This window comes from Chrysochloris asiatica, unplaced genomic scaffold (genome assembly GCF_000296735.1).
Source record: "Chrysochloris asiatica unplaced genomic scaffold, ChrAsi1.0 scaffold00142, whole genome shotgun sequence".
NCBI lineage: Eukaryota > Metazoa > Chordata > Mammalia > Afrosoricida > Chrysochloridae > Chrysochloris > Chrysochloris asiatica.
This window is the reverse complement of record NW_006408660.1, coordinates 6,002,186-6,016,079: the sequence shown is the minus strand read 5'-3', so window position 1 is coordinate 6,016,079 and position 13,894 is coordinate 6,002,186. Positions and strand designations below refer to the sequence as shown.

At 42.3% G+C, this 13,894-nt stretch overlaps 1 protein-coding gene across 1 annotated transcript in view; it reads right to left on the bottom strand.

Moving 5' to 3' along the window:
• Window positions 1-12,542, bottom strand: part of ACAD9 (acyl-CoA dehydrogenase family, member 9) — a 46,336-nt gene extending 33,794 nt beyond the window's left edge. Inside the window, exons 1-2 of the mRNA XM_006870473.1 lie at window positions 12,423-12,542; window positions 4,681-4,774 (exon numbers count right to left, since the gene is read on the bottom strand). The gene's annotated coding sequence lies outside the window, so the exon portion shown is untranslated. The remainder of the gene's footprint in view (window positions 1-4,680; window positions 4,775-12,422) is intronic.
• Between the last annotated feature and the right edge of the window lie 1,352 nt (window positions 12,543-13,894).

Sequence of the window (13,894 nt, the reverse complement as noted above, 5' to 3'; positions counted from 1 at the left end):
AGTGGGGCTGTGTGCTGATGACTGGGGGACAGGCTTTTAGGGTATACCCTTTGGTTGATGATGCATGGAGGGGATTGTAACCAAGGCAATGAAAAGATTTACGATAGGATGAACTAAAACTAATGTTCTCCCATGTAAACTACCACATAGTTCACAATAAAACATTAAAAAAAAAAAAAGATCCAGGGAGAGATCTCCGGACTCGGGATTTCTCATTGTGCTCGCAGAACACTAGTGAAGGGAACTGCCAGCTGGACCAGGGTTCACGTCTCAGTCCAACTGGAAGGCAGCAACTCTCAGAGACTCTCTTTCCACAATACCACCGGACATCTGCCCAGAGTACCCTGAGTGCCATATGAATGCCACTGTCAGGCTCACCAGTGATGGTTTGGATGTGGGTGCAAGTTGTCAATTCTCCTACGGGCAAGCACTGTGAACTCTGCTCTCTGCCTTGACATACAAGAAGAATGGTTCATCATCCCTATGGAGAATGAGGGGATTGCTCAATTCCCCAAGCATCCTTGTTTTGGTACAGAGCCAAGTACATCTTACAATCCCATGTGAAAGAGAGCCACCTGCACCTGTGGCGTACTAGTTGCGCAAGCATGGCAGTCACTTTTGCTAAGAGCCTGTACTGAATATTTACCCCATTCTACCCAAGCGTTTCTATCTCTGATGTTTATCCTAAGTCTTTTACCTCAATCACGTCTACTCTTTTAGGGTCATTTTCAGCCCACAGGGTCCCTTCCAGAGATGTGGGCACCCATTCCATAGACCCGGATTGCTACTCTTGGCTCCTGATCGCTGACAGTGTGTACATTAGTTGAGATAAGTTCTTGGCTCTCCAAGATCCCTCAGGGTAAAACTTGGCAAACATCTAATTTGATGATTTGAGGGAATAATTCCATGGTTACATTTGCTATCAACCTGACCGGCAAGTTGTAGGCAAAAGCCCTTTGCACCTCCCGCATGGTAATGAAGCATTTTAGCCATTATTAGCTTCCAAACCCACCCCATCTGGCAGAGGTATGGCAAGGCAGCCTCTCAGACTCTTTTTAGGGTCACTTTAAGAGGTTCTTGGGGTGAGGAATGTGCTTCCCACCAGTAATAACCAGTCTTCCCTTGAAAAGAGTTTCTCTCCTCGAGTCCCTTTGCTTGAGTATAGTGAGTCCATCCCTGCTCCGTAGTCTGGACGGCTGTCTCAGTGGTCAACCGCATCTGCTAAGGGCCCTCCTAGTCTGGCTGAGTCTGTCTGTCCTCTTTCTAGGTCTCGATTAGCACCATGTTTCCAGGTCGGAAGTGACGAACGGTGGATCTGAAGGGAGGTGTTTGGACCAAGAGTCCTTTTAACCTTAGGGTTAGCAAAGCAGAAAGGGCCAGAACATGGTTTCTTAGGAAATGATCTCTAGTTTCTGTAGTGGGTAGGTCTGTGGTCCTTCCCAGGGAGGGAAGCCTATTTACAGAGGCATGGAGCCTTTCGGCTTCAAAAATTCCCAAAGGATCAGCAGGTATTCATGGATAACACATTCTCACAACCGTATTTACTACACTCCGTCCATTTCCTCAAACTAAAAGAAACATTACTGGCTCTATTATCTTCATGCATCAATACAACACTTCACTTAAAAGTTTCTCAACAGTAATGTCAATTAAACATACTTTAACATTGTAACCTTGTCAAATGAGCTGAAACTCTTATCAACACTCACAGCTACAGCACAACATCCCTTCCCTCCTCTAAACAAGATGAAATGCATACATAAAGGGTGGCCCAAATTTTAACAAAAAATTGTTTTATACCAAATATCTTTTAAAACAGTACCATGTTCTCAGAAGAGCTGAAACATTACTACCAAAAAAAAAAAAAAAAAAAGCCCCCACACATATAGTTTTGACCAAGGTACAATTTTTAAAATTACTATCACACCAGCCAAACAAATCCTTAACCACCTTTTAAATGGATTAATTTATACCATTTTACTGCAGAAAGAATACCAAAGATATTAAAACAAAACAACTTTTCAATGCCCTACTCACATTTAAGTTCCAGCTCAAATGCGCAAACTCAGAATTTTGCATTATACACTCCAATAGTCTATGTCTACATTTATCTTAAGAATATTTTAAAACTACCACACCCAAAAATAATAATAATCACTAGGCCCTTTATTACTGGCTGCAGGTGCCTTCCACCTCTTCTATGGGGATAAGGAATTGTCGTCTGTGAACCATCAACCCTGGTTTGTTTTTTAGTTCAACCCACAAGGGTGGAATTTCCAGGTCCTTCCTGTTGCCTTTTATAAACTATACCCACGGGTCAATTTTTCCTTCCTCCTTTTCAGTCAGAAGTCTCATATTTACCTTCATATACCTCTACTCCTCTCTAATCCTAACCCCAATCTTACAATTAGATCCTGTCCCAAAAGATTCACTGCCACCTCTGAGACCCGGCAGGTCAAGGAGGATAGGGCAGCCCCAATGTCCATTAGGAATGTCATTTCATCCTCTTTGGGTCCCACCTTCAGATTTATCAAGGGTTCCTGGTGGGGCCCAGTCATAAGGAACTCCTGAGCCCCCCAACCCATATCAAAAGTCAGGAGGGGAATCACCTTTATCACTGTCCCACTTCCTGCGAAAACACAGGAAACAAATTAGTGGTTGCCTGGGGTGGAATCAGGAGGGAATGAAAGGAGCAGGAGGACATTTTAAAGGAGATGGATATGTTAATTACCATGATTCTATTGATGGTTTCTCCTCTGAAGTAAACACATGTCAAATTCAGCAAATTGCACACATCAAATATGAACAATTTAAAAATCAATTATCCATCAACATAGCTAGGAGTGGGGTGGGGTAAAAGGAGAGTATCCTTAGAAGCCAGATAGCAAGTTTCAATGAAAGAGCAAAGAACTTAAAGTCTTTTAAGAAGATACAAGTATGGAGGTAACAACTAGAACAAAAACAAAAGCAAAGAGATTTAAACAAAAGAAATTTACACACAACTAAGCATCTCTCATACTTTGGACATATTGTTAAGAGGGACCAGTCGCTGGAGAAGGTCATCATGTTTGGTAAGGTGGAGGGTCAGAAAAAAAGAAGAAGACCCCCAATGAGATGGAATGGCCAAGTGACAGCATCGATGGACTCAAGCATGGCAACAGTAGTGAGGTTGGCCCAGGATCGGGCAGTGTTTTGTTCTGCTGTGCATAAAGTCGCTATGAGTCTGTACCAAGTCGATGGCACCTAACAACAGCAAGCAACTTTTGGAGTCCTGGGTTAGCACTGCATGATAAGCACTGCACTGACTCGTTGTTGAAGTGCAACAGTTGTTCCTCGGAAATCCTATATAGGGAGAGCCTCAAGGTCAGCAGTTTGAAACTATCAGCTGTTCTGTAGGAGAAAAATGATGCTTTCTGCTCCCGTAAAGAGTTACAGCCTCAGAAACCATATGAGTCAGAACCAACTCCACGGCACATAACCACCACAACCATAAATCACAACCAACTCGACTGTACCAACAATAATCAACGTTTAAAACTAGCAACATAATAGCAGTTAATGATGCAGAACAGCAGTTCTCAAACTGAGAACTGGGGGACCTGAGAGGTTCCAAAACGATTTTTATCATCATAGGAATATATGACTTGCCTTTTTAATTCTAATTTTCTCATGAATGTACAGTAGATTTCCAGAGGATACATATAGGACTTCAAAAAGTTCATGGGAAAATTCAATTATCTTTTAATGCCATTTTCCACAAACTTTTGAAGCCCCACTGGTAAAAGCAGCTATGAGGCTCCAACTTTTTTTTAATGAGTCAAATTTTAAAAAGATTTGTAAAAACGCCAAATAATGCTATTCTTTTCAATAAATTTATTTAAAAACTCATTTCTCATTGAAAATTTTATTTATGTCAATGTCACAGTTAATGTATTTTATCCTTATTTTAAATGAAGCAATAAATGAGTATGAGTGTAACAGTTTTAAAAATTTATCCCAGTTTTAATTTCTAATAAGGTAAATACTGGTAAACAAAACCAACATAAGTAAACATTGTGTGGGATCCTGAATTATCAGTGGAAAATTTACCTGAAACCAGTTTGAGGACCACTGATATCAATCGATTATCACTGAACCCTCAGGAAGAAGCAATGTCCCTTTGCTTGAGGACTGGCTGACCACAGTACAGAGATCTTGCATAGAGGGGGTGGATTTTAGTCTAAATAAGTGCAACTCAGCCCCTGTCTGCAGGCTGGTGCTGGGTCATAAGCTATTTCTGGTTCTTAAGTGAAGGGCAGAAATTAAGATTAAAACTTGAAAAACATTCATAACAATTTTACATTACCACAACAAGCAAACATATAATCAAGTGGGCTTATATTTTATATGTCTTTTTTTTAATTATTTAATTTTCCTAGTAGTTCATTTTTATTGTATTTTACAAAAGTAGTAGACTATGTCCTTCCCCACACATGCATTAAGAAGCACTGAACTTGATGTGTTATAATTGAATAGCAATTGAAGTGATCTTTAAATTATGTTATCAGCAGATACTATTTCTATGATTAATAACACTTGAGAACTTAACCTATTATCTACTGCTCCTAATATAAGTATCATAGTAAGGTCTTTTAAAACTGAACGCTATAGTGATTAAAAAAAAAAAAAAATCATACATACCCTCCTCATTGAAAAATTTTTCTACTGGTCCCACAAACTGATTAATTTCATTCAGTTCTTCTTGATTAACTTCTGGAAACGGGAAAACTTCTTTCTAAAAATGAAAAAAATGCAATGATATCTTTTTAGTAATCTCCCATCATGGTAATGTCAGTCAAAAGTGAAGGAGACTGATATCCTAGAGTCTACATCTGGTTAACAGGACACTAGACAATGAAAGAATTGGAAAGTATATCTCAGACAGCTTCACACACAGGAACTGGCACCTAGGTACATAGTCTCTCAAACAGGTTTATTACTGGTTTTGATCAGCTTTTCTTTTCAGTAACATGTTATGAGGATTGATCAATGAAACAAAAAACTCTGGACCAACATTAAAAAAATCTGATGTTCTGGTCCTTGATTTGCTGCGGTGCAGCCTTAGCCACCACCAGTCTGTCATACTGTGGTAGCTTGTGAGTTGCTGTGATTCTGGAAGCTATGTCACAGGTATTTTAAATATCAGCAGGGTCACCCATAGTGGACAGATTTCAGCTGAGCTTTCAACAATGAAATACTAGGAAGAAGGGGAGATGGACTACTTCCAAATATTTAGTCACTGAAAACCTTAAGAATAGGAGTGGAACACTGTCAGCACCAGAATATTGAATACTGATACATGATGATCACCAGAATATTGTCAGATACAGTGCCAGAAGATGAGCTCCTCAGGTTGGAAGTCACTCAGAATACAACAGGGGAAGAGCTACCCTAAGTAGAGTTGACTTTGATGACGCCAATGGTGTAAAGCCATCTGGGCCTTCGTTTAGTGCTGGAAGATGAGCTCCTCAGGTTGGAAGGCACTCAGAATAAGACTGGGAGAGAGCTGGCTTCTCAAAGTAGAGTTGATTTGTGATGATGCAAATGGAGTGAGGCCTTAGGGACCTTTATTTGTTGATGGGGCACAACTCAAGTGAAGATAAACAGCTGTAAACATTCATTAATACTCAGAACATGAACTGTATGAAGTAAGAATCTAGGAAAATTGGAAATTGTAAAAAATAAAATAGAATGCATAAACACTGATATCCTAGGCATTAGTGAGCTGAAATGAACACTGAAATTGGCCATTTTGAATCTGACAATCACATGGTTTACTATGCCAAGAATGACAAATTGAAGAGGAATGGTGTCACATTCATCATCAAAAAGAACATATCAAAATCTGTCTTGAAGTACAATGAAGTCTGTGACAGGATAATATCCATACACCTAAAAGGTAGGCCTATATGGCACTGTGGGATACAGCACTGGACCACAAGATTGTTTTGAATAAGGTTGGCAGTTCAAACTCACCAGCCACTCCATGGAAACCCTATACTGGGTCACTATGAGTTGGAACCCACTCGGTACTTAACAATAAGGTAGACCAGTTAGTACCACTATTAGTCAAATTTAAGCACCAACCACTAAAGTCAGAGATGATGAAATTGCAGAAGTCTACCAACTTCTTCAGTATGAAATTGATCAAACATGCAATCAAAATGTGTAGACAATTACTGGTGAGTGGTATGAAAAGGTTGGAAACAAAAAGGAAGGATCAGTGATTGGAAAATATGGCCTTGGTGATACAAATGATGCTAGAGATCACAAGATAGAGTTTTGTTATGACCAATGACTTCTTCATTGCAAATATCTCATTTAAACAACATAAGAGATGATTATATACATGGACCTCACCAGGATGGCATACACAGAAATAAAACTGACTATATCTGTGGAAAGAGATGGTGGAAAAACTCCATACCATCAGCCAAAACAAGGCCAGGGGCAGACTGTGGAACAGACCATCAATTGCTCATATGCAAGTTCAAGCTGAAGCTGAAAAACATCAAAACAAGTCAATGAAAGCCAAAACATGACCTTGAATATTGTTGTTGTTAAGTGCCGTGCAGCTGGTTCCAACTCATAGCAACCCTGTATAGGGTTTCCTAGGAGCGATTGGTGAGCTTGAACCACCAACTTTGCAGTTCAAACCAACCTTGAAGTCCAGCACATTAACCCACAGTTCCACACCAGGACCTTGAACATATCCCATCTAAATTTAGAGATCTGAAGAACAGATATGATGCATTACACACTGAAGTCCAAAAGCCAGAAGAGTTGAGGGATGACATCAAGAATATCATACATGAAGTAAAAAGTCATTAAGAAGACAAGAAGGAAGAAAAAGACCAAAATGGATGTCAGTAGAGACTCAGAAACTTGCTCTTCAGCACAGAGATGCTAAGGCAAATGGAAGAAATGAAGAGGTAAATGAACCAAACAGAAAATTTCAAAGAGCATCTTGGGAAGACAAGGTCAAATATTATAATGAAATGTGCAGAGACCCCGAGTTAGAACACCAAAAGGGATGAACAGGCTCAGCATTTCTCAAGCTAAGGAAACTGAAGAAAAAGTCAAGCCTTGACTTGCGGTACTATTGGATTCTACAATGAATGATGCAGAAAGCATTAAAAGATGGAAGGAATACAGAGTCACTGTACCAAAATGAAGTAGTCAATATTCAACCATTTCAAGAGGTAGCATACAATCAAAAGCCAATGATACTGGAGGAAGAAATCTAATGTGCACTGAAGGCATTGGCAAAGAACAAGGCACTGGGAATTGATGGAATATAAACTGAAATCATTCAAAAACTGATGCAGCACTGGAAGCACTCATTCATCTACGCCAAGACGTTTAGAAGACAGCTACCTGGCCAGCTGATTGGAAGAGATCAATTCTTGTGCCCATTTCAAAGGCAAGTGACCCAATGGAATGTGGAAATCATCTAACACTATCATTAACATCACATGCAAGTAAAGTTTTGCTAAAGATAATACACAAATGGCTGCAACCATACACTGACAGAGAACTTCCAGATGTTCAAGCCAGATTCAGAAGAGGATGTGGAAGGAGGGATTATCACTATTGATGTCAGATGGATCTTGGGTGAAAGCAGAGAATACTAGAAAGATGTTTACCTGTGCTTTATTGACTACACAAAGGCTTTCAATTGTGTGGATCACGACAAGCTATGGGCAATATTGAGAATTAAAAAACACTTACTTGTGCTCATGAGGAATCTGTATATAGACCAAGAGGCAGTTGTTCAAACAGAACAAGGGAACACTGGATGATTTAGAATTAGGAAAGGTGTGCACCAGGGTTGTATTCTTTCACCATATTTATGCAATCTGTATGCTGAGCAAATAATCCAAAAAGCTGGATTATATGAAGAAAAACATGGCATCAGGGTTGGAGGAAGACTCATTAGCAACCTGGGATATGCAATGATAACATCGTGAAGAGGACTTAAAATACTTACTGATAAAAATCAAAGACCACAGCCTTCAGTATGGGTTGCACCTCAATGTAAAGATAACAAAAATCCTCACCACTGGACCAGTAAACAACATCCATATAACTGCAGAAAAGGTTGAAGTTGTCAAAGACGCCATTTTCCTTGGATCAACCATCAACACTCACAGGAAACAGCAGTCAAAAACTCAAATGACGTACTGCATTAGGCCAATCTGCTGCACAAGACCTCCTGAAAGTGTTCAGGAACAAATTTACCAGTTTGAGGACTATGATACGCCTGACCCAAGCCATGGTATTTTCAATAACCTTGTATGCATTTAAAAGCTGAACAGTGAATAAGGAAGACCATATAAGAATTGATGCATTTGAGTTATGGTGTTGGAGGAGAATATTAAAAGTACCAAGAACTGCCAAAAGAACAAACCAACCATCTGTGCTGGAAGAAGGCACCACAATGCTCCTTGGAAGTCAAGATGGCCAGACTTTGTCTCTCATATTTTGGACATTATCAAGAGAAAACTGTCCCTGGAGAAGGATATTATGTTGGTAAAGTGAAAGGTCGGAGAAGTAGAGGAGGATCACCAACGAGATGGACTGGCACAGTGGCAGCAGCCATGGGCTCAAATGTAGTTTGTGAGGTTGGCGCAGGACCGGGCAGTGTTTCGTCTGTTGTGCACTGGGTCGCTATGAGTCAGTACCGACTCGATGGAACCGAACAACAACAAGCCTTAGCCAAATGGACTCCTGGTAACTGGCACTGTAGGAGAAGCACTGGACGGCTAACCACGAAGTTGGCAGTTAAAACCCACCAACTGCTCCTTGGAAACTCTTTACAGGGTAAGTATGAGTCGGAACCGACTCCAAGGCACTTAATAACAACAAGCCTTAGCCAATTCTTCCACCACTCCAAACTTCCATTTTCTCAGACACAATATGCAGGTTGTTGAGAGGGTTATGGAAGAAAATAGATATGAAAGCACTTTACTAAACTGTAAAAGATCTATATAAATTTTGTGAGTTCCAAGATGCTGCCATTGACAAGAGCAGTGTGGTTAGAAAGTCTGATATGGAGGAGGCCTCCCACCAGACTGCAAACTCCAGCCTCTCCCTGCCTACTCCCTGGTGTTTTCTCCTGTGCCAAACATTTGGGGTAGCACAATCACACTCAGCTGTGAAGCCAGAGCAGTAGGAACTCAGTTCTGGCTCTGCCACTTCTTAGATGTCTGACTTGGGTAAATTACACAATTGTTCTCAGTGTCAGTTTCTGTTCTGTTACCAGAAGGTAGCTCTGAGGCTCAAAAGGTACCATGTGACCTGGGACATAAAGCAGTTACAACTATTTGTATCACATACTAGTTGTTCTTGTACCTCATGGTCTGGACAATTACTTCACTTCAAGTCTATGTCAACTGGTGAGTGGTCAATGTTTCCAACTACCCTGGTATTCTCCACTAGACTATCACTGAACATTGCTTAAAATTTGTCTACTATATTCACGGCTCATTGACTTTCTGTGCTCCAGGTACCCCTTCAGCTGTCAGCATAAGATAACTATTTGAGAAAGTATATCCCTGGTCAAAAGCTGCCAGCTCCAAGAAACCATGAGTCTCTTCATGGCACCTCTCACCAAGTGTCTCAAGAAAGAGCTCTAACTAACTACATCCTTCCAAACCTGTTTTCTCCTCTCTGGTAGTCTACAAAGTAAAGATGTTGAGGTTTCTCATCACAGCAGCTCCTCAGAATAAAACTCAATCTCCCTAGCTTAATACACAGAAGTTTAACCTCTCCCCACCACAGTCTCCTTCACAGACTTACTGGCTCACTCCAGAACCTTCAACAACAGGCTGTGTTATAGGAAGATTATTCTGATACCAAAGAGTATACCAGATATCAAAAGAGAAACAACCCTCAGTCCCATCCAAAGGAAACCTTCTACAGGGAGAGAACCCGAGTGCCTGTAAGAAAGATCACAATGTTTAAAAAGTGAACAGGCTCCTTTATAGGTGTTCTGTTCAATGTCTACCAGCAGTTTCCAAGTTTGTTTTGTTGTGTTTTAGCAATTTCCAAATTTGTTAAAGCATGCAACCTATTTTGTACATAAATCTAGTGCAGAAACCAATAAAGTCAATTTCATTATTTGTAGATTCTGCTTTTGCAAATTCTCCTCTTGCTAAAATCTATGTAATACTTGCTGCACTTTCATGGTTATTCGCAGGCACATGCCTGATGTACATGTTCCCAGCTGAGGTGGAACAAGGTGACTCTCTCCCTTCTTGTTTCAGTTATACTACAAACAAATGTACTTTTCAGTCTGTTTATGCCACACTTTATGCATTTTGCTGATGGTTTTGCTCGTTAGAGAACCCAGCAAAATGTTGAAGTGCACAGGAGAAAATACGTGTGTTAGATAAGATTCATTCAGTGGTGAGTTACAATGCAATCGGCCATGAGTTCAATGTTAAGAAATCAGTAACAGAAAGGATGTTAAAACAGAAACACAAGAAACAAGACTATTCATTCATGGGTTGATGAAAATGTCACCAGAGGCTTGTAGGAACCTAAGAGTTCAGGATGTGCACATACAGAGACCTTAAAGAACCTAACTACCACGAAATGGTGCTCTGAGAGAGTAGTAGTTATGAGTCAGGCTGCTCACCTCAGGGTCAGCAGTTCAAAACTACCAGCCGCTCTGTGGGAGACACATGAGGCTTTCTGCTCCCATAAAGATTTACAGACTCAGAAACCTTCTACAAGGTTGATATGAGTCAGGACCGACTCCACGGCATACTACCACCACCACCACGAATAACAATAAGCAACTGTATATAAAACTGTCCCACCCACTCGACTTCCCTGTGGTCCCTGATGTTGTTGTGTGCCATTGAGTCGACTCCGACTCATAGCAACCCTTTCTATGGTTTCCAAGGAGTAGCTGGTGAGCTTGAACCACAGACCTTGCAGTTCAAATGACTTTGTAGTCTGATGCATTAACTCACAGTGCCATACCAGGACCCCTAAAAGCCTCATAGGAATCGGCTTTGGGTTGATAGGGAGTTGCATTCTCTTCCTCCCCTCTTTGTGAAGTCAGACACTCTCCCCCACCCCTTTTTATGGGTAGGAGGCTTGCTGGTGGAGTGGGGTGCCTCTGGGCACTTATCAGCATAACTAAAGGAGTTTTGTAACACTTGCCCAAGCAGAGCAGAGGCCAGGCCAAGAGGCTGTAATAATCAAAGAATTCTATATCCTGAGTATTCCTGAACCTAAATTCCAACCTGTTATTTCGCTAATAAAACCCACAACTGAATCTGTTATGTTTTGCGTGGCCACTGCAATACATCATCCAACCCAGCACCGAAGGCAGGCAGGATGCTTGACATATCATAACTGGACTGGAGGGTGGAAGCATGTCTGCCCTCCACCACATGGGAATCAGATGTTGATAGGAGACAAGGACTTTCCCCAAAAGCATTCTCCTAGGGTTCATGCCTTAGATTTGGACTTCCAGCCTCCCAAACTGAGAGAATAAACTTCCGCTTGTCAAGGCCAGCCACTTGTGGTTTTTCTGTCACAGCAGCACGGGATAACTAAGACAGACCTTTACAACACATCTGTGGGGTAGATGCATGGTAAGGTCGAGGGAACTAAGACTCAAAGTCAATGGGTCAAAGTCATATCCAAGTCTCCCAGCTACAAGAACGGGCAGGACTGTGTAAGGCGTGTACCGGGTGGGTGGGGAGGGAAAGTTGGATCCAGACTTCTGAGGAACCTGAATGGCAAGTTCAGGTTCTGGGGTTCAGCTGTGGAAGCCCAGAAGCCGTTGCCAGCCAGTGGCAGGCAGGGTCTGAGTTGTGTTTAGGAAGCAGAGAGGAAGCCCCCACAGCCAGAACTGTCGAGGTGACGGTTGCTCAGCGATCACTTAGCCTTGTTGTTGTTGTCAAGGGCCGTGGAGTCGTTTCCGACTCGATCCTGGTGGGTTTGAACAGCTGACCTTGCAGTTAGCAGTCAAGTGCTTTATCCTAGAGCGCCACATGAGGAGTCCTTAGCCTTGTTGTTCTTACGAGCTATCAAGTCGGTTCCGACTCATAGCGACCCTGTCTGTATAGGGTTTCCAAGGAACAGCTAGTGAGCTTGAACCGACGACCTTGCGGTTCCAACCAAGCTTGCGGTCCAGCGCGCTAATCCGCAGCGCCACACAAATAATTAGCTGGGTACATGTCAAATCCTAGCTTCTCAGGACTCTCTTCACCTGCCCTGAAAAGGCAGGTGAACTCGCAAATTAGAAGTTTTAGAACACTCCATACCCAGGTGGTTTTTGTCAGGCAGGTCTGGGTGCTCGACCCCAGGTCTTGCCTGCTAAGAGCGAAAAGCGCGAGCCAGAGAGCAAAGGTCCGCGTTACCTTCTCGATTGTGCCCAGGAAGAGCTCCTTGGCGAAAGTTCAGGTCGGCGGGCTGGTGCGCAGCGAGCGCTGACTCTCGGTAAACGCAGCCCGAGCCCGACCGGCACGAGCCGCCGCCACCGCCGCGCGCAGTAACAATCCAGAGCAGCTCATGCTGCTTCGAGTCAGTCGCTCAGTCCGTAGTTCAAATCCTCCTCCTCTGGGCCTCAGTCTAAAGTACGCCCGATTCGCGTCTCTTGATGACGTCACGAACTAGTGGTGCTTTCTTCCGCAGCCAGTGCGCATGCACCACTTGCCGCCGACCGGGAACGGGAGGCCACAGTGGGCGGGGCCGCAAACAAGTAGTCAGGTTCTTTCTTTTCAAAAGTTAGTATAACGCCAGCCCTAGGAGTTTTCGCAGGTACTCCGGAGCTTAAGGAGCCGCCCAGCTGCCCTCCCTGAAGGGCGGCAACCAGGACAAAGTAAAATTAAAACAAAGGAATGGGGAGAAAAAAAATCACAAAATTGTTTATGTCTGAGGGGCGCTCACAATACAGGCAATAATGTATTTTTTAAGTAAGTGATGGATTGTTGTGCTTCATAACTTGCATGCAGTCACATATTATTTGAGGACCCGAGATCTGCCAGAAATGGCTGTCCTGAGTGTTCCTGAACCTGAATTGTGTGGCGCCATAGGATAAGCACTCTACTTCAAGGTCGGTTTGAACCGCAAGGTCGGTGGTTCAAACTCACCAGTCGCTCCTCGGAAACTATGCGGTGTCGCTATGAGTCGGAACCAATTCGATGGCACTTAACAACAACTTCCCTAGTAAACCTCCTAATTCTTTACTCAAATCTAATGAAAATAAAAAATGGTTACACTCTAATAAGACTTCCATATTACACAACCTGAAGACAAAAAGTACAGCTATAAAATAATTGTTAAGTGCCGTTAACTCGGTCCCAACACATAGTGACCTTGTATAGGATTACCAAGGAGCAGCTGGTGATTTTGACCAACGCATTGTGACCTTGTATAGGATTTCCAAGGAGCAGCTGGTGATTTTGAAAGGCCGACCTTGTTCGAATTGACCTTGAAGTGTTTTATCCCATAGCTCCACACCGGGACTCCATAAAGTCATAGAAACCTTAAATAAAGTTTTCTATGAGATGAGCAATAAAACTAAGAATTCTGGACAAATGCCTTCACCTGTAACTTTATTTTCTATGACCCAGAAGTCATGTGGTGGCAGAGGCAGCTAGTTGTTGTTATCAGGTGCCATCAAGTCTTTCAACTCAACACCATGGACAGCCAAATGAAATACTGCCTCCACAGTATCAATCCATCTCATTGGGGGTCTTCCTTCCTTTTGATGACTCTCTCAGAGCTATTTCGGATGCAAAATCTTTGTGTGGTTAGACGCCACAGAATGCATTCAACTCATAGTGGTAGCGTAGTGGTTACGAATTGGGCTGTGAACCGCAAGGTCAGC